This window comes from Hordeum vulgare, chromosome 7H (genome assembly GCF_904849725.1).
Source record: "Hordeum vulgare subsp. vulgare chromosome 7H, MorexV3_pseudomolecules_assembly, whole genome shotgun sequence".
NCBI classification, from domain to species: Eukaryota; Viridiplantae; Streptophyta; class Magnoliopsida; order Poales; family Poaceae; genus Hordeum; species Hordeum vulgare.
In genome coordinates this window covers 516234931-516246329 of record NC_058524.1, presented here as the reverse complement: position 1 = coordinate 516246329, position 11399 = coordinate 516234931, and the positions used below count along the sequence as shown (strand labels likewise).

The 11399-nt window shown below is 40.5% G+C and overlaps 1 long non-coding RNA gene across 1 annotated transcript; it reads right to left on the bottom strand.

Annotated features, from left to right (window-relative positions):
- Window positions 1-909: 909 nt before the first annotated feature.
- On the bottom strand, window positions 910-3072 carry LOC123410759. Its single transcript, XR_006613098.1, has 2 exons — window positions 2877-3072; window positions 910-1163 (listed from the first exon to the last, which is right to left on the bottom strand). It is a non-coding gene; the product is annotated as an uncharacterized LOC123410759 (long non-coding RNA).
- Between the last annotated feature and the right edge of the window lie 8327 nt (window positions 3073-11399).

Sequence of the window (11399 nt, the reverse complement as noted above, 5' to 3'; positions counted from 1 at the left end):
GGATCCTACATATTCTACAAAGATCTTAGCAGTTGAACCTTTTTGTCAAGGATTCACACAATCCCGTATGTCATTCCCTTTGTCCTTCGGTATGTTACTTGCCCGAGATTCGATCGTCGGTATCGCCATACCTATTTCAATCTCATTACCTGCAAGTCTGTTTACTCATTCCATAATACAAGAGCTTGTGGCTAACTCTTCAGTCACATTGCTTGCAAGGCTTGTTTGTGATGTTGTATTACCGAGTGGGCCCCGAGATACCTCTCCGTCACACGGAGTGACAAATCCCAGTCTTGATCCGTGCTAACTCAACGGACACCTTCGGTGATACGTGTAGAGCACCTTTATAGTCACCCAGTAACGTTGCGACGTTTGATACACACAAGGCATTCCTCCGGTGTCAGTGAGTTACATGATCTCATGGTCATAGGAATGTTTACTTGACATGCAGAAAACAATAGCAACAAAATAACATGATCAGATGCTATGTTTATAGTTTGGGTCTTGTCCATCACATCATTCTCCTAACACTACAAGAAATAAGGTCAATTATGACTCCCTATATTGGTCACTGATTCGTCATTGTTGTCGTTTATTGACCTTTTTTTGACCAAATTTACAACGTCAACAGTTGGCCGTCAAGAATGAACAAACATGACCTTTCTAAAATTTTGGTCGCAGATCTCTATCGACCAAAATTTTGGTTTCGTCATTACCCATTTGTGTGAGCCACGTAGGATCTGACATGGCCAAGCTGACCAAATAAAATCACCATAAATTTCAGATCCCTGTCCACCAATCTAGCTACATGGGCCTGGCCCAATGCCTATTTTACTATGGAAAATGTCTGATTTGTTTGGATTGAAGCATTTTTTTGCTAGATGCACGCATATCTCAGGATAGGCCCACTAAAAATAAATACAACAGAATAAAATATTGTAAATAAAATGTATATTTCATTTCAGTAGCATATCACATCAAATACAATACATCATCCACCGACACCACGCATTAAGGTTCAACGCCTAACAAGGGCACATCAAAATAATTTTACATGTGCACAACAAAATACTTCTGCAAAAACACATGCAAGGTTCTAGTATACAAGGTTCAACGCATTAAGGTTCATCATCTTCCGCACAATATGCTCTTGCCATTGCCGCCTGCAAGAAGAAAATAATGGTAAAGCTTTCAGACCAAGGAAACTAGTAAATTGCATGCACGATAACCAATGATAAAACAGTAGAAAATTGTTGTTGCATATACTTTGCTGCTTTGCTGATAAAACAGTAGAAAATGGTACGGTGTGGGTTAGTTTCAACAAACTGCTACTTTCTTGCATTCCAAACAAGTCGAGACATGCTAGCGTGACAGCTGATGCATATACTTTGTATACTTTGGACTAGAGTATATAGATTCTAGTATACATGTTGCAAAATAATATGTATTATTGTATGAAACAAAAAATATAATGTTGCTTATTACTGGAATATAGTATCCTTGTGAATTGTGAGTGTGAATATGTATAATTATTACTGTTGTACGTGTGTGTATATCGATGGCGTGACGCTACTTGTTTGCACTATAGTATAGCTACGTGGACGCATGTAGTATATGTTTGTATACCTGATACTTCTTGCTGTATGCACTCATTTTTTATCCAATTGCTAATGAACAGTAAATGTGAGTGTCCGACATGCATATTCATAGCCATTCATTGATGTTCTATCTGTACTTAAAAATGGAGTATACTGTATGCGGTATATTACTTTAAAAAGGTATAAAGTATATGGTCTTTCATAAGAGAATTGGGAGTATATAGTATTTTATAAAGAAACTAGTATGTTTATTTTTCGCAATAAAAGGAGTATATGTATGAATAATTATGATGTACTTAGTATGTAGTATGTAGGGGTTTTCGCAAAAGAAAAGCAGTATGAGGTATCTGAAAAAGAAGTATGGAGTATGTCCAAATTAGGAGTATAACAAAACAGTATGAGTTTTGCAGCCTAATTAGCATTTTTTTCTCATATACATATTTCTTTAGTATAATGACTAAATGTATGTTGGAACACCAACTATTTCTTGTATTAGATATAGCACCAAATCTATTTCATGGTATTAAAATTGTGTAATGCTTCAGCCCTAGCTAACCAAGATATCTAGTAGTCTCCGTACTCAAGTTAGAATATATTTGATACGGAGTCGTCAAATGCACTCCCTACTGCACAATCCTTTCATTCAAGTAATATCTTTCGTAGAATAACTAAATGTATGTTGGAACACAACCTATTTCTTCTATTAGATATAGCACCAAATCTATTTCATAGATTTTACTATTTTGTGAAATAATGTGATATCCACGGCATGGAAAGAAAGCCAGTCTTATTGGATAGAATTCAAGATGCATTTTCCCTTTTATGTCAAGTGGACTTAAGAATTTCTAGTTCGTGTGTATCATGTATAACTCTAATTAAGTATACCTGAACATTCCAAAGGCGAACTTTTATATTATATTGGCAAACTTTATATTCTTTTTTTGTTAAAATCCTATAAGATAATGCACCCAGTTAATCAGTCCACGAAGGTTATTCAGAGAAACATAGGTAGTAATATCATCGATACAGGGGACATATCCTTTAGTTACATGGTGATATTATATGCATAGGTGCAACATGCAATTGATAGAGATATTAATCCATCTAGAAATCTAGGAAGATATGCTTAAGCACTCATCAACAAATGATTCTAATATTCGATCCTACTTAAAAAAAAGAGTTATCTGTACATGTATTGATTAAGTAGAAGTAAATACTAACAAATTCATGCAGAAATTTACTTTGGCCAACGCAAATCCGACTCAACTAGATACATACAACTAAATCAAACCTTTGTCTCTTAAGTAATCATTGATCCCAATGCAGCGATCACACCTCCAATTCAATTGTCCTGCACCGACATTTTTCTCACCCACATTACTTGACATTAACTGTACCTGCAAGGCGACAACTACATTAGCTTTCTCCTTGAGCCGTTCACAATGGTGTTCCACTGATTATTCAAGAGGCAGGATCACATATACAAAGTGACCTGAGTGACTTTCGTGATAAATGAGAACAACCATATAAGTTTTCTTCCTGACATACACTTTGGTGATAATCTAATTATGAACCAATCTGCATGTGTGCAGGGCTAGATCCTTTGGCTCAAAGCCAGAAAGAAAGGCGACAACTAATGAGAACAACAGATTAAGAACTTCCTAAATTTACTACATGCTCTGCGATGCTCATGTTACATATCATTCATAATTACAAACTTTGGGATGGATCCCACAGTCCCTAATAGTCCATCTTAATGGACATGTGAGCGCACCATTGTAGAGCCTTATGAAATGGCGTGCTTTAAAAAAATGAAATGGCGGATTTAGCATTGATTGACATCTGTTACTTGTGCACATGTGTGTGCATAAAATAGCACCTAAATTAATCCAGATAAATATGAAAGAATTTGTAGTAGCTCCTTACCTTGCTGGCACAAATAATCGATTGACAGTGATTATTATAAAAAATAGGTATACCTCAACTAAAACTGTAGCTAAAACAACTTCATGCACCATATAACTACACTAAGACAATTAAATGGTGAAACTTCCACATTAAGAAAATTACTTTGCTTTAAATTAGGATCCAAAAAAATGTATATATGTTCAGTTAACGTGAGAGATTATTTGTGTAAAAGAGTCCAATTTATACCATGTAACTTACATGATAGATGAGATGAGTATAAATATATACCATCGTAAAATTATACTGAAGATTAGGCTATCTACAATGCAAAAAGAAATATTAAATTAATATCTGTTACGAACGATACTGAAAGCCATGTCATGATATTTAAAAAATAAATTAACCTTGAGCAGCGCACTCCCTAAAAACATGAGCATCAGATAGCAAGATTAAATCATCGCATAGGTTGTTGGTAATTTTGCAGCATCAACTCGAGTTATTACCAAAACCAGCCCAATGAAGCTGGTTGCCTCTTTATAGACAGTGTAGAATTATATTATCGAATTTTCTCACCTACAATCATGGTATTCTGCTTCTATGGCAAAAATCTGTTCAACTTAGCTATCTCACACACAGGGGTGAGGGATTTGTATCTAATATTGACGTTAGCAATTTCTACGAAGTGGTAAGTGCTATGTCCGTCATGCCAGGTTTATTAGATAAAAAGCCGACTCTCTGACCTGGTAGTATGAGCAACTGTAACTTCACCAATATAAGAAGATGGCAGCAGACCGGCTATGGCACCCAGTGGATGGAGCTTGGGTGGCCGGCCAGCATGAAAAATGGACCAACTCCATGCGACCGAATTATGGAGCTTGGGTGTCCCTCCATGCCGCAACTGCCCATGAGGCATGAGTTGTTGCTTTAAACAGCAAGCACTGACATTGTTTTTAGCCCTGTGAAATTTAAAATGAAACCTGGGTATGAAGCTTGTACTAGTTTGGATATGCCCAAAGCAATTAAAGTTGGGGCGAAATCTAAATTGAATAACATAAAAGATATACCGAATCACTTAATCACTTGATATGTAGGTGTGCATCACACCATCTGGAACTAAAACGAATGCAGACCTTGAGTTGTAGCACATATCAGGGGTGACGGTGCTGTCAAAATTGATGGATTGAAGGACTGGAGGACAGCAGGAGCAGGAGCGAACAACACCAAGCAATCGAGCGAACATCACCAAGCAAAAAATAGGGCACCTTCAAGCAGCGATGGTACTCTCACCTAACATCTCTAGGGACAAGCAGCGATGGTACTCTCACCTACCATCGTGGAACATCCCAAACAAAGAAGGTCGGGAGCAGGGTCTTGGTCTTGGCGGCGTCGGCGAGCGCGGGCCAGTGGTATGCGTCCATGACGGCGGGTGGCGGCGGCGAGTCGGTGTGCAGGGCGCCGTTGGCGGCGGAGGAGGGGGAGAGCTGCTTCCAGGCGGACCTCTTGGCCTGCGACGGCGCCGGGGAGCGGGGCACTGGATCGGGCGACGCGGTGGTGGGGGCGGGGGCGGGCTCCGTGATGGGGGCGGCGGCAGCGAGAGGGAGGGTGGGGGGAGAGGAGTTGGTGATTTGGGATGGGGAGAGGGCTCTGGCGATGATGCCACCGATTAGGGCTTCCTCTCTATGACACCCCGGTCCCACCCCACCTCCTCTTTAGGCTTTAGTTAGCCATGCATTGCGCTGGGCTGAGCCGCCTAGGCCTATGGGTTTGCTCAGCCTTTTTCTCATGGATGGAATCCTTCTTTCTTCTCCTTCAAGAATTATCACCCATCTTTTTCTTTTCTTGATTCTTGATCTTGATTGATGGGTGAGTGGCTCATGCTGATCCTCTCTCTCTCTCTGTTTTGAGAGAGTCATGCGTTGATGCAATAATGTGGAGATGTTCGGACCATTTGTGTATTTGACCGGCATGATTGTCCGCATGCGTCGAAGGATCCTAATCGAGGCTTGGGGCCGGGGGCGCCGGCGACGGGGATGAAGCGGGAAGAGGCAGGGGTCGGGGGTGCTCTGGATCTGGTGCGGGTGTGAGAGAGAGGCGTGACCTACATCTCGATTTGAATAACGAGAGCCTATCACATGCGAGGACACGGATCGCACCCCAGAAACAGATCCTGGCCATCCACTCCTCCTACATCCAACGCTCCAAAACCCTCCCCTCATACAACACACCTCTTTCACTTTTTTTCTTCTTGTTTTTTCAATCGGTAGCACTTAATGACCAATTTGTGCAATAGTATCATGACCTAATGGACGCAAAAGGTAATAACGTTATGGGCTTTGGACCCTCTTAGACTTGCCATGACTAATTTTGGTCATGGATCAATGACCAATTAAACCACCATCATTTTTTGGGGTCATAATTGAGCATTTTTCTTATAGTGTAATGATGTGATCCCATTATCAAGTGATAACACTTGTTTATGGCTAGGAAACCTTGAGCATCTTTGATCAATGAGCTAGTCAACTAGAGGTTTACTAGGGATAGTATTTTGTCTATGTATCCACACATGTATTTATGTTTCCATTCAATACAATTATAACACGGATAATAAAGGATTGTCTTGATACAGGAAATATAATAATAACTATTTTATTATTGCCTCTAGGGCATATTTCCAACAGTTTCCCACTTGCACTAGAGTCAATAATCTACTATCACATCTCTATGTGATTTACAATGTAACAAATTTAACACCCATACAGTTCTGGTGTTGGTCATGTTTAGCTCATGGAAGAGGCTTAGTCAGTGAGTCTGCTACATTCAGATCCGTGTGCATTTTGCAGATATTTATGTCTTCCTCCTTGATGTAATCGCGGATGGCATTAAAGCATCGTTTTATATGTCTGGTTCTCTTGTGAAACCTTGGTTCCTTGGCTAGAGCAATGGCACTAGTGTTGTCATAGAACAAATTTATTGGATCTAGTGAGCTCGGCACAACTCCAAGATCTGTCATGAACTACTTCATCCAGACACCCTCCTTTGTCGCCTCTAAGGCAGCTATGTACTCCGTTTCGCATGTAGAATCAGCTACGTTGGTCTGCTTGGAACTGCACGAGCTTACCGCACCCTTATTGAGAATAAACACGTATCCGGTTTGTGACTTAGAGTCACCCGGATCAGTGTTGTAGCTTGCATAGACATAAGCCTTTACGATGAGCTCTTCATCACCTCCATAAACGAGAAACATTTCCTTAGTCCTTTTCACGTACTTCAGAATATTTTTGACCGCTGCCCAGTGCTCCACTCGTGGATCACTTTGAAACTTGTCTGCCATATTGGTGGCACGGATGACATCCGGTCTTGTGCACAACATTTTATACATGATAGATCCTATGGTTGAGGCATAGGGGACGACACTCATCTTTTCTCTATCTTCTGCGGTTACTGGGCATTTAGTCTTACTCAACTTAATACCTTGTAACGAAGGCAAGAACCCCTTCTTCGATTGTTCCATTTTGAACTTCTTCAAAACTTTGTCAAGGTATGTGCTTTGTGAAAGTCCTATTAAGCGCCTTGATCTATCTCCATAGATCTTTATGCCTAATATGTAAGCAGCTTCTCCCAGGTCCTTCATTGAAAAACTTTTATTCAAATAATCTTTCATGCTCCCCAAAAATTCTATATTGTTTCCAATCAGGAATATGTCATCCACATATATTATTAGAAATGCTATAGAGCTCCCACTCACTTTCTAGTAAATACAAGCTTCTCCAAAAACTTGCATAAACCCGAACACTTTGATCACCTCATCAAAACACTGATTCCAACTCTGAGATGCATGCACGAGTCCATAAATGGATCGATGGAGCTTGCATACTTTTTCAGCATTCTCTGGATCGACAAAACCTTCGGGTTGCATCATATACAACTATTCCTTAAGAAACTCGTTAAGGAATGCCATTTTGACATCCATCTGCCAGATTTCATAATCGAAAAATGCAGCTATTGCTAACATGATTCACACGGACTTAAGCATCGCTACGGGTGAGAACGTCTCATCGAAGTCAACTCATTGAACTTGTGAAAAACCCTTTGCCACAACTCGAGCTTTATAAACAATCACATTACCGTACACATCCGTCTTCTTCTTAAAGATCCATTTGTTCTGAATAGCCTTTCGGCCTTCAGGTTATACTTCCAAAGTCCATACTTTGTTTTCATACATAGATCCTATCTCGGATTTCATGGCTTCTAACCATCTGTTGGAATCTGGGCCCACCATTGCTTCTCCATAATTCATAGCTTCATTGTTGTCTAACAACATGATTGACAAGATAGTATTCTCGTACCACTGAGGAGCAGTACTTGCCCTTGTCGGCATGCGAGGTTCGATGCCGACCTGATCTAAAGCTTCATGATCACCATCATTAGCTTCCTCTTCAACTGGTGTTGCCTCGACAAAAAATTCTTTATGCCCTATGCCACCATCTTGTTGAAGCACAGGTTCTATAACCTCATCAAGTTCTATTTTCCTCCCACTCTATTCTTTCGAGAGAAACTATTTATCAAGAAAAGCTCTATTCCTAGCGACAAACACTTTGCCCTCGGATTTGAGATAGAAGGTATACCCAACTGTCTCTTTTGGATAGCCTTTGAAGATGCACTTTTCCGCTTTGGGTTCCAGCTTTTCACGCTGAAGCTTTTTGATATAAGCATCACATCGCCAAACTTTAAGAAACAGAAACTTTGGCTTCTTGCCATACCACAACTCATATGGTGTCGTCTCAACAGATTTTGATGGTGCCATATTTATAGTGAATGCAACTGTCTCCAATGCATAGCCTCCAAAATGATAACAGAAAATCGGTATGAGACATCATAGAACGCACCATATCTAATAAAGTATGATTACAACGTTCGGACACACCATTGCGATATGGTGTTCCACGCAATGTCAACTGTGAAACAATTCTACATTGTCTTAAGTGAGCACCAAACTCGTAACTCAGATACTCACCTCCTCGATCAGATCATAGGAACTTGATCTTCTTGTTATGATGATTTTCAACATCACTCTGAAATTGTTTGAACTTTTCAAACATTTCAGACTTGTGCTGCATCAAGTAGATATAACCATACCTACTCAAATCGTGAGTGAAGGTAAGAAAATAACGATATCCACCGCGCGCCTCTATGCTCATTGGTCCGCAAACATCAGTATGTATGATCTCCAACAAGTCACTTGCACGATCCATTCTTCCGGAGAACGGAGTCTTAGTCATCTTGCCCATGATACATGGTTCGCATGTGTCAAGTCATTCAAAATGAAGTGACTCCAAAAGTCCATCAGCATCGAGTTTCTTCATGCGTTTTACACCAATATGACCTAAGCGGTTGTGCCACAGAAAAGTGGCGCTATTATTATTAACTCTACATCTTTTGGTCTCAATGTTATGGATATGAGTGTCATCACTATCGAGATTCAATATGAACAAACCTCTCACATTTGGTGCATGACCATAAAAGATATTACTCATATAAATAGAACAACCATTATTCCCTCACTTAAATGAATAACCTTCTTGCAATAAACAAGATGCAGATATAATATTGATTCTCAATGTAGGCACTAAATAACAATTATTTATGTTCATCACTAATCCGGATGGTAACTGAAGTGAGATTGTGCCGACGGTGATCGCATCAACCTTGGAACCATTTCCCACGCGCATCGTCACTTCATCCTTCGCCAGCCTTCGTTTACTCCACAATTCCTGTTTTGTGTTGCAAATGTGAGCAACACAACCGGTATCAAATACCCAGACACTACTACGACAGCTGGTGAGGTACACATCAATAACATGTATATCAAATATACCTTGTTTGGCGTTGGCCGCCTTCTTATCGGCCAAATACTTAGGGCGGTTCCGCTCCCAGTGACCAGTCCCCTTGCAATGGTAGCACTCAGTTTCCAGCTTGAGACCAGACTTGGGATTCTTCGTCGGAGGGGCAACAGCTTTGGCACTCTACTTGGACTTACCCTTCTTCCCCTTGCCGTTTTCTTGAAACTATTGGTCTTATTGACCATCAACACTTGATGCTCCTTCTGGATTTCCGACTCTACGAGTTTCAGCATCGCAAACAGCTCGGCAAGTGATTTATTCATCTCTTGCATATTATAGTTTAACACAAAGCCTTTATAGCTTGGTGGCAGTGACTGAAGAACTCTGTCAGTGATAGCCTCCGGCGGGAGAATCCCAGCTCAGCCACGGTTAGAGTACCTACACATTCTGAGCACATGTTCAGTGACAGACACGTTCTCCTCCATTTTGCAAGCATAGAACTTATCGGAGGTCTCATACCTCTTAATCCGGGCATTCTTCTCAAAGATAAACTTCAATTCCTGGAACATACCATATGCTCCATGATGTTCAAAATATCTTTGAAGTCCCGGTTCTAAGCCATACAAAACTGCACATTGAACTAACCAATGGTCATCCATGCGCGTCTGCCAGACGTTCATAACATCAGGCAACGTAGGTTGGGGTGGTTCACCACCTAGTGGTTCATCAAGGACATATGAGTTTTGGGCAGCGTGAAGGATGAACCTCATATTACGGGCCTAGTCAACAAAGTTGCTTCCATCATCTTTCAACTTAGCTTTCTCTAGGAACACATTAATATTCAGGGTTGCTACTGCGCGAGCCATTGATCTACAACATAAAATTTTGCAAAGATTACTTAGACTATCTTCAAGACAATTGAGTTTAGCTAATCATATTACTAATAAACTCCCACTCAAATAGACATTCCTCTAGTCATTCGAGTGGCGCATGATCCAAATCCACTAACTCAAGTCCGATCATCACGTGAGTTGACATTAGTTTCAATGGTGAACATCTCCATGTTGATCATATCAACTATATGATTCATGCTCGACCTTTCGGTCTCTTGTGTTCCGAGGCTATGTGTGTACATGCTATGCTCATCAAGTTTAACCCGAGTGATCCGCGTGTGCAACTGTTTTGCACCCATTGTATGTGAACATTGAGTCTATCACACCCGATCATCACGTGGTGTCTCGAAACGATTAACTGTCCCAACGGTGCACAGTCAGGGAGAACAAAATTTTATCTTGAAATTTTAGTGAGATATCACCTTATAATGCTACCATCGTCCTAAGAAAAATAAGGTGCATAAAAGGATTAACATCACATGCAAATCATAAGTGACATGATATGACAATGAACTTGTGCCTCTTGATCTCCATCACCAAAGCATCGGCATGATCTCCATCATCACCGACGCCACACCATGATCTCCATCATCCTGCTGCCATCGAGGTTGTCGTGCTATGTATGCTATTACTACTAAAGCTACTGCCTAGCGATATAGCAAGAGAATTTGCAAGCGCAAAATAAATTTAAAGAAAACCCTATGGCTCCTGTCGGTTGCCGTAGCATCGCCGCGCAAGTCGATATTTAACTATTACAACATGATCATGTCATACATCCAATATATCATATCATGTCATTGGCCATATCATATCACTAGCATACCCTGCAAACACAAGTTAGACGTCCTCTAATTTGTTGTTGCAAATTTTACGTTGCTGCTATGGGTATCTAGTATGATTGCATCTTACTTATGCAAAGCCACAATGGTGATATGCAAATTGCTATTTAACCTTCTCCAAGGACTGCCTCGTTCAAAACTGATTCAACTAAAGTTGAAGAAACAGACACCCGCCAGTCATCTTTATGCAACAAGTTGCATGTCAGTCGATGAAACCGGTATTTCGTTAGCGTATGATTAAAGTTGGTCCGGGCCGCTTCAATCCAACAATACCGCTAAATCAAGAAAAGACTAAGGAGGGCAGAAAATTGAACATCAACA